We start from the raw sequence: 9027 nt of genomic DNA, 5'->3' as shown, positions 1-9027 counted from the left end.
CCCGCCATAACATTTTCATAGGTAGCATACACTCCCTGCTCCGTTCTCCTGCTCTTCTTCACCACCCCCACCTCATCTTCCATCTCCTCATCCAACACACGGTTCCTTGTCTCCTCAGGTGCTAGTTTGGGTAAATCCTCCACATCAGACACCGGACTTGCCTTCTTTTTGTACGTCCTACAAGCCAACTTATTGTTCGTGTTCACCCTGTCACCAACGCTTCCCCCCACAACTGTAGCAGCTGCCGCCTTTCCCACCACAACTTAATTGACGTTCATGGGATGCACGGCACTATTCATATGCCCCTTCCCCACATCGCCACTCTTCTCCACAATGACATGTGCCGGTGCAATCCCGCTCCCCTTCTAGCTGTCACCATCAGCCACCACAACATCCATTCAGTCTGTGTCAGTCCCATTCACAGCAGCGACATGACTTACGTGCAAGTCCATAATATTTTTTGCTGCTGTGCTTCGCCCATCAGCAATAGGCAGATCCGTCCCTCCCAACTTGAGAGGGCTAGTCACCTCATCTTCTTCACCATCCTTCCGTCCAGACACCTTCACACCTTCTTCGCCGCTCTTCTTCCAAGATGATGCATCGCTGCGTGAGCTATCATATCTCCATCTGTCCCCCGAGCCATCAGACTTTCCATGGTTTACACTCAACGTAGGGCACCAACCACTGCTCTTCCCCATCTCAGGTCGCGTGTGTACATCACCCTCAAATCCCCACTCGAGGGAATGAAGTGTAGTGATTTATCAAACTATTGGGCCATACCTTCCTGAAGATGGATAGAACACCCGTTCTTAGTGTGCCCAATAATCCCACAAGTGTAGCGGAAATTAGGGAGGTACTCATACATCAGCGGACACCATCGATCCGGCTTACCATCCTCATCTTGCACCGTCACACCTTGCATCAGGGGTTTGCGGATATCAAGTTGGACACGAACCCTCAAGAAACGCCGGATCGGCACATCTCCATCCTCTAGATCAACCATCATGAACGTGCCCACCTCCTTGCGAATGGTCACACCTGCCTCCTTGTTCATCATACCAATTGGCAGATTTAGAATCCTAACCCATATAGGGACAAACACAAATTCAATCGCATCCAAAGTCTTCCGCCGATCCACATCAGCCACCACAACTAACTCTTTTGAAATCATCCACGGCCCCTCCTCTAGTGCATTCCTCTTCCCCGACTCCTGAAGGAATGTGATCAGAAATTTGTTATCACCCAACGCCTTGCACTCAATCCCTTTGATGGGGCACCACACCTTCCCTAGCGCCTACTCCACCGTCTCCGCATGAATTAGTTTCTTCGAGAGGACCTTCCCCAACACCTGAGCCTGTCCACCCTTAGCCTCCGCCGCCTTCCCAGTAGATCCAATGCATAACCATTTCTTCTCTACCGCCAACAGCTTCAAGTTCCCCATCTGACCCTCCACACCTTCCATGGCACCACCCTTTCCAAGGATTAGCACCTTGCAAGGGATGATGTGTTTGGCCGCCGTCGCCATAAAATCTGGTCAGTAGGGGGCTTAGGGCTGCAAAACGTAGAATATGAGGGTGGACACGTAGGCACAGGGATGGGGGAGAGATCTAGAACACCACGATGGTGTGGATCTGTTATCGCCATAATTTGGCTAGGCCAGAAGGTGGACCGCGAGCAAGATAGGCTCAAAGGATAATTGTAATGGGCTTGCGAATTGGCTCCTGCGTGGGCGGTTTAAGGCCAGGATTGGCCATGTATCTAGATAGGTGTGTGCGTTTAAGTTAGCTTAGATAGAGATAGTCAAGATTCGTATAGTAGTTGGTCAGGATTAGTTAGGAGAGACAAGTCTTTGGATTATAAATATGTACTCTAGACTATGAATGAAAACAACAACAACCATTCACAAACAAGATCTCGGCGCATCGCCACCCCTATTCTAGGGTTTCTCTCGGGTAAGTGTCATGCAACCCCGATCACGCTTCGCTTGATCGGGGCAGCATTGTTCCTACCTAGTTATCTTTGTGTTTCTCGTGCTGAAGCGTTGTTGATGGCGAGTAACACTAGTTATCTTAACATTTATAGGGATGCATCGATTTTTCATTCTGTATCTGTGCATTGTTCATCACCTGTAAACGTTTAGCTATCCACATACCCGACCCCGGGTGTAAGGGCATCACCTTGCTCTGTTTTGATTAGTAGATCCAATCTGTTATGGTTAGTCTTTGTTTGTTAAAGATTTGGTTTAAGATCTACATGATTAGGCCCTTCAAACGAGTTAAATGATCCGGCAATATGTTTGATGCTTTATATTAATCTAAAGAGTGATTGTTCAGGGAATCGGCTTTCTGTTGGTTTTTAGGCCTTTGTTTAGGTTGCTATTCTGTTATCTCTCGTATCTGTTAGGCTTAGCTACGTGTAGGATATTCCGGTTATGTGGTAAAAGCTTTAACCGTCATAGATTGAATTAGCTTATTGATTACAGCGCAAGTTTATATTAGTATCAAATATATGCACTTTGTTTAGATATACAGATCCGATCTGATACTAGGAGACAATCGGCTCTTTACAGCCGATATCGGGGATCACCCAATGAGCCGATCACGGCTCGGACTAACGTTTGAATGTGTCTGTGCATGCAGGAAACTAACTGAAATCACATCTACACCTTCCTGATCAGGTACAAGGTCAGGTGGCACGCCTAGCAAACCTAGATGCTAGGTCGTGTGCCAGGTCCTGGGCCGTTGACCGAAGGACCAGGGCCCACCAGCAGTCCCGGGAGCCTCCCAGCTCCTCGTGTCACCTGTCGCTGCTCACCGGGGGGTTTTGACCGACAACACATTCTGGCATGCTCGGTGGGACCATCTTCATCGACTACATCAACTTCCGTCATCGGGATGTCGAGGGAGGATCCAATCACGTACGAGGAGCTGCTTGCTGAGCACAAGCAGAAGTATGATGAGATCAAGGCTCTCTTCGATGTTGATCTCATCGGCTCTTTTGAGAGAACCCGCCACCACAGCGTTAGGTGGAAGGGGTTCTCACCTGAAGGTGCTCTTGATGATATGGACCTATCTACCCCTTCAGACGATTGTACCAGAGCTCTGCGCCAGGAGGTGAACTACATGGTGGCTCATTCACTGCATCAGCACTCCGAGAGCCTGGTGAACGCTCTTGAACCTGTCACGCTGCATGTGGTCCAAGAGATCATGAAGAATCAATACTCTCCATCGGGACCTGCCCTGGGAGTCACAAAGGAGAATTGCCATTTCAGACCAAACCACCACTGCCCTATACATTCGCGGCTCCAGAATCATAAGGTTCACCAGCATACATCATCTATAAGATGGAAGGTGATCCTGTGGATCATCAATTCTTCAGTGAGCCACCTAAGGAAATTCCATATGGGTACATGTTTGCATATATACCAGACAGCAACAACCCAGTATATTCGGCGTAGCGGGCGACTGAAGGAGTGTCTGGAATAGATGCCGATAAGCAAGCGTGGCTAGCTAAATATGCCATTGGGCCGAGTCATGATAGCATGCACTCGGCCCTAGGAGTTCAAACTGTGGACCAGATTAGTGCCATTTTGAGGGATCAATTTGGTATTTTACCAAAAAGACGAGCGATCGGCTATACTAAGCGGTATCCAAGTGAATATGACTTGATCCCCCTGCCGCCCAAGTATCGGCTCCCTGAGTTCACCAAGTTTAGTGGGTCGGAAGGGTCTAGCTCTATTGAGCATGTGAGCCGATACTTGGTGCAATTGGGGATGATCTTAGTGTCGGATCTTCTGCGAGTAAGGTTTTTCTCGCAGTCTCTTATAGGGCCAGCCTTCGGATGGTACACTTCATTGGGTCCTGACTCGATCCGCACATGGAAGCAGCTGGAGGAGCAGTTCCACATCCAATACCACTCGAAAGCTGTGGAGGATGGGATTGCTGATCTGGCACAAGTCCAGCAGAAGTGAGGGGAAATTGTGGTAGAGTATATCCAGCACTTCAGGGAAGTCAAGAATCGATGCTATTCGACTCGAATTTCAGAAAAGGAGGCGGTCGAGTTGGCATCCTTGGGACTAGTGAAGCCGATCAAGGATCTAGTCTTTCAATTGGAGTTCAATTCTTTGGCGCGCTTGGTGCAGAAATTGACATCATATGAGCAGCACTACCCAGAATTGTACCAGGACAGGTTCAAGCGTCAGGTAACATTGATCGACGCAGAAGATGCTGAATATTCTAGGGATGATCAAGAAGTAGCAGTTGCAGAATGGACTCGGGGAGCAAATCCCGTGTCCTATAAGTGGGTGAAGCAGCAAGGACCTGCAAAGGATTTTGACTTTGATGTGAGTAAGGTTGAGCAGATATTTGATCTGTTACCGAAGGAAAAGCAGTTGAAGTTACCTGAAGGCTGTAAGTTTCCTACAGCACAAGAGCTGCAAGGGAGGTCATACTGCAAATGGCATCATTCTTTCACCCACAACACCAGTGACTGCAAAAAATTCCGTCGACAGATCCAATCGGCTATTGAGCAGGGCCGATTGATCTTAGGTTAGTATGCCATGAAGGTCGACACCCAGCCTTTCCCAAGCGTGAACATGGTAGAGGGTTGTGACCGATCTGCTCGACGATAATTGGATTTCGCATTTGGCATCAATATGGCAGGGCCTGCACCACGTTGCTATGCAAGGAATGAAAAGGCCGATCCCTGCGATCGGCCCCAAAAAGGGGAAAAAGAATACATCATTGAAGGGCAAGTGAGACACGTCAGAAATCAACGGTCGGCTTCCGCCCATCTCCTCAAGAGGTACGAATACCAGTACCGGCAACGTCTCTAGTATGAATCGGAGGATGAAGAATATGAGCACCGTGCTGGGAAGAGTCTGAAGAAGCGTGAAGATGCACGTGACCATTGGCATTTCCCATTCTTCAAGTATTGCTGGGACTCCGGTATGAGCCGATTGCCTACTGTCAAGGATTGCCCAGAGTGCAGATCTTGGAAGCGTGATGCAGAAGGGGTCTCGGATTGCGAGGACTTTGAAGAGGAGGAGGATAAATATCACCGGCCGCACTGGTGTCCTGATGGACTTAACCATTCCCAGAAACGTAGGGTACAGCGGCTGCGCAGTTTGGAGGAAGCCGAGGCCAAATATCTCGAGATGTTAAGAAAGGCGTGCCCAGATTTGGCAGATAAGGTTCACCACACCTAGAAAAGGGAATCGCGCCCTCCTAAGAAAGAGTGGCATCCTAAGCCAACAAGAGCCAATGTGAAGACATCGGCTGACCCGCATATGGTGTTTGTACTCCCTGCGGAGTTCTACACCCAAGGCCGTGAAGAGATACCAGTAACCCAGCTTGACTTGGGGCCGCGGCCAGTCATATTCGAGAAGCCCCGAGCAAAGAATTATAAGCATTTGAAGGCTCTATACCTCAAGGGTTACATTGACGGCTAGCCTGTCAACAAGATGTTGGTCGACACCGGTGCAGCGATCAACATAATGCCATACTCAGTGCTGCGACGGTTGGGGCGTTCTACTGGAGATTTAATCAAGACCAACGTCATGTTGAGCGATTTTAATGGCCAGACATCAGAGGCACAAAGCGTCCTTAATGTGGATCTGACCGTGGGAAGCAAGACTGTCCCCACCTCTTTCTTCATCATCAATAGCAAGAGTACTTACACCGTCCTACTTGGGAGGGATTGGATTCACGCCAACTGCTGCATTCCTTCTACGATGCACCAATGTTTGATTCAGTGGGATGGAGATGAGGTAGAGGTGGTTCATGCGGATGATTCGATCGAGATTTCACACGCCGCCATGAGCATTTGGGATGCAGAAGATCAAGAGCTGATTTCAGGAATTAGTTTGGAAGGCTGTGATCGTGTAGAAGCTACAAAAAATGGGGTGAGGCTGGTCTTATCCACTAGCCTTACAGAGTAGACGAAACATCAAGGGCGAGCTATTCTGACGCACTTGGCAAGGCTGGTCCCTGCGATCAGCCCCAAAAAATAAAATGTAAACTTCTGATGACAAGTGTATTGCATAATAGTGGCAATTACAAGGAGGCCCGCTATAGCAGCCGGCCATACATGAATTGTAAAGTTTCAAGGATTAATGAAGATTATAAGGTGGCCGATCTTAACGATCGGCCGTAACTCTTTTCATCACATTCTTTGTCTATTTGCAGCGTTGACTCGATAGATGACGGAAAGCTAGGATACGGGTTTACATCGGCTAAAGAGCTCGAAGAGGTTGACATTGGTCCTAGGGATAAGCCACGGCCAACATTCATCAGCAAAAAGTTAAGCCCATGCCCACGAGAGCTGATGATAGCTTTGCTGAAAGAGTATGCAGAATGTTTCGCCTGGGATTACACGGAAATGCCTGGGTTGGACAGGAGCATCATCGAGCATCGGCTCCCTCTCAAGAAGGGATTTCGGCTGTTTCAGCAGCGAGCGTGACAAATGAAGGTTGAAGTTCTAGAAGAAGTCAAGAAAGAGATGGAGAAAATGCTAGAAGCATGATTCATCAGGCCGTGCAAGTATGCCGAGTGGATTTCAAGTGTTGTACCTGTGCAAAAGAAGGATGGCCAATGGCGAGTCTGCGTGGACTTCAGAGACCTCAATAGAGCTACTCCAAAGGACGAATACCCGATGCCTGTCGTAGAGACATTGCTCAACGCAGCTGCTGGTCACAAGATTTTGAGTTTCATGGACGGCAACGCCGGCTATAACCAGATTTTCATGGCTCCGGAGGATATACACAAGACCACATTCAGAGTACCTGGGGCAGTAGGATTGTTCGAGTATGTGGTCATGACCTTCGGGTTGAAGAATGCTGGTGCCACGTATCAACGTGCCATGAATTACATCTTTCACGATCTGATCGGCAAGTTGGTGGAGATATACATTGATGATTTCGTGGTTAAATCTGCATCAGTTGAAGGACACTTAGGAGATGTACGGCAAGTTCTAGAACGAACCAGAAGGTTCGGGCTTAAGATGAATCCGAAGAAGTGCGCTTTCGACGTATCGGCCGGTCAGTTCCTGGGTTTCTTGGTTCATAAAAGAGGAATTGAGATCGGCCTAAAGAGTCATGAAGCTGTAAAAACAATGGTGCCACCTACTACAAAGAAGGAGCTCCAGCAGCTCATTGGCAAGATCAACTTTGTCAGAAAGTTTATTTCCAATCTCTCCGGGCGGAGTGAGCCTTTTATGGAGTTGGTGAAGATTAAAGCCAGTGATGAGTTTCGCTGGGGGGCAGAGCAACAACGGGCATTTGAAGAGATCAAAGAATATTTGTCAAAACCACCCGTGTTGGTTCCACCCCAACAGGATAAGCCATTCTACGTTTATTTATCAGTAGGGACACCTTCATCGCTTCAGTGGTGATACAAGTGCATGGTGGCAAGGAGAGGGTTGTGTTCTACCTCAGTAGAAGGATGCTAGATGCGGAGACCAGGTACCCTGAGATTGAAAAGTTATGCCTTTGTTTGTTCTTTACCTGTACAAAGCTTCATCACATCTTGCTATCTGCCGAAATGATTATCATCTGCAAATTGGATGTTATCAAGCAAATGCTATCGGCTCCTGTGTTGAAAGGCCGACTCGGAAAGTGGATGTTTGCACTGTCAGAGTTCGATATCCGGTACCAACCCGCAAAGGCAGTCAAAGGGCAAGCGCTGTCAGATCTTATTGCAGAAAGGATCAACACAGACATAGCAGCGCTCTCCGTGCGTGCATGGGCCATGTACTTCGACGGATCGGCCTCTGGGGATGGATGTAGTATAGGTATCCTGCTCGCGTCTGTGGCAGAACCGTCTGAATTATTCCGGCTCAAGTGAGCTAGTCATCGCCATACAGGCGATACTAACTCAACGCACTTCAAACGGAACAACCCATTGGTCTGTCGGGTCACCGCCCGATTCAACCACGGTTACACAGGATCGAGGTAGGTTTACCTCGCACGAAGGCGAGTTTACAATCACACCACAGCTCATCAACTTTTAATTTACAGAAATAATAAAGATTATTACAAATTGTTTCAAACCTAAATAAACTTATACAGACATTGTTTAACACAACAAGCTAAATAGCTTATCCAGAGTCACAGCGGAAGTGAGAGTTATTAACATCGCGACTACACGTCGCAAGAGTTGGCACCATGCTTCGTCCTAAACATGGCGTCATTCCGGAGGGTCATTGCCAACCGGGGACGGATCCCACTCCACGGACCAGCCAAACGGAACAGAGAACGGCTAGGCTAGACTATCTGTTTGGTTTTCACCAGCCATACCTGAAAAGCAGACTAGCAAGACTGAGTATGCTAATACTCAGCAAGACTTACCCGTTTCATGGTATACTTTGCCATGTAACTAGACTTATGAAGGCTTCTAATGGTTCTAGATTTAGTTTCAGCTGGAAAGCAACAAAGAGTATGATCTAACTTTCATATTTTAGCTTTCAGTTTCTAGTTGCATTAACCATTCTATGTGAGCTCCTATTCTAGACAAACAAGGTAGAGATTAACATCCATCAAGATTATTACAACAATAGTTACTGTTCTTACTCTATATGGCAGAAGGAGTAAGCAGTCTCAATCTCCGCGAGAAACGGACGATTCTGAATCGAGTTTCATAACCTTGCAAGGGTAAACCTAACTCACACGCTTAGAACATCCAATGATTGTTCCAAAGCAACCATTTGCCTTTCATTCCGACTCGTGAATCAGGGCCACCACAAGCGACTGTAGGACCATATGCACACCAATGTACAGAACATACGTCCGTAGCGCGACTACATGACCGTACTCCTATCCGCTGCGCGGAACGTACTCCCACACGTCGGTGTGTGTGAAAAACCAAATTACGAGTGGTGGGAGGTATGTCCACTCCTCGTGCCAATTGGTTACTAGGCTTACCGCTTTCCATATTTCGCGGCATGTGGCTAGTACTTTCAAACGCTTAACCACAGCTATGACCTTATCAACTTTTATCAACACAGACAGGTAACCTTCCAGGTCATGATACT

The sequence above is a fragment of the Panicum hallii genome, chromosome 3, assembly GCF_002211085.1.
Source record: "Panicum hallii strain FIL2 chromosome 3, PHallii_v3.1, whole genome shotgun sequence".
Classification (NCBI taxonomy): domain Eukaryota; kingdom Viridiplantae; phylum Streptophyta; class Magnoliopsida; order Poales; family Poaceae; genus Panicum; species Panicum hallii.
Note: the sequence above shows the minus strand (reverse complement) of the source record.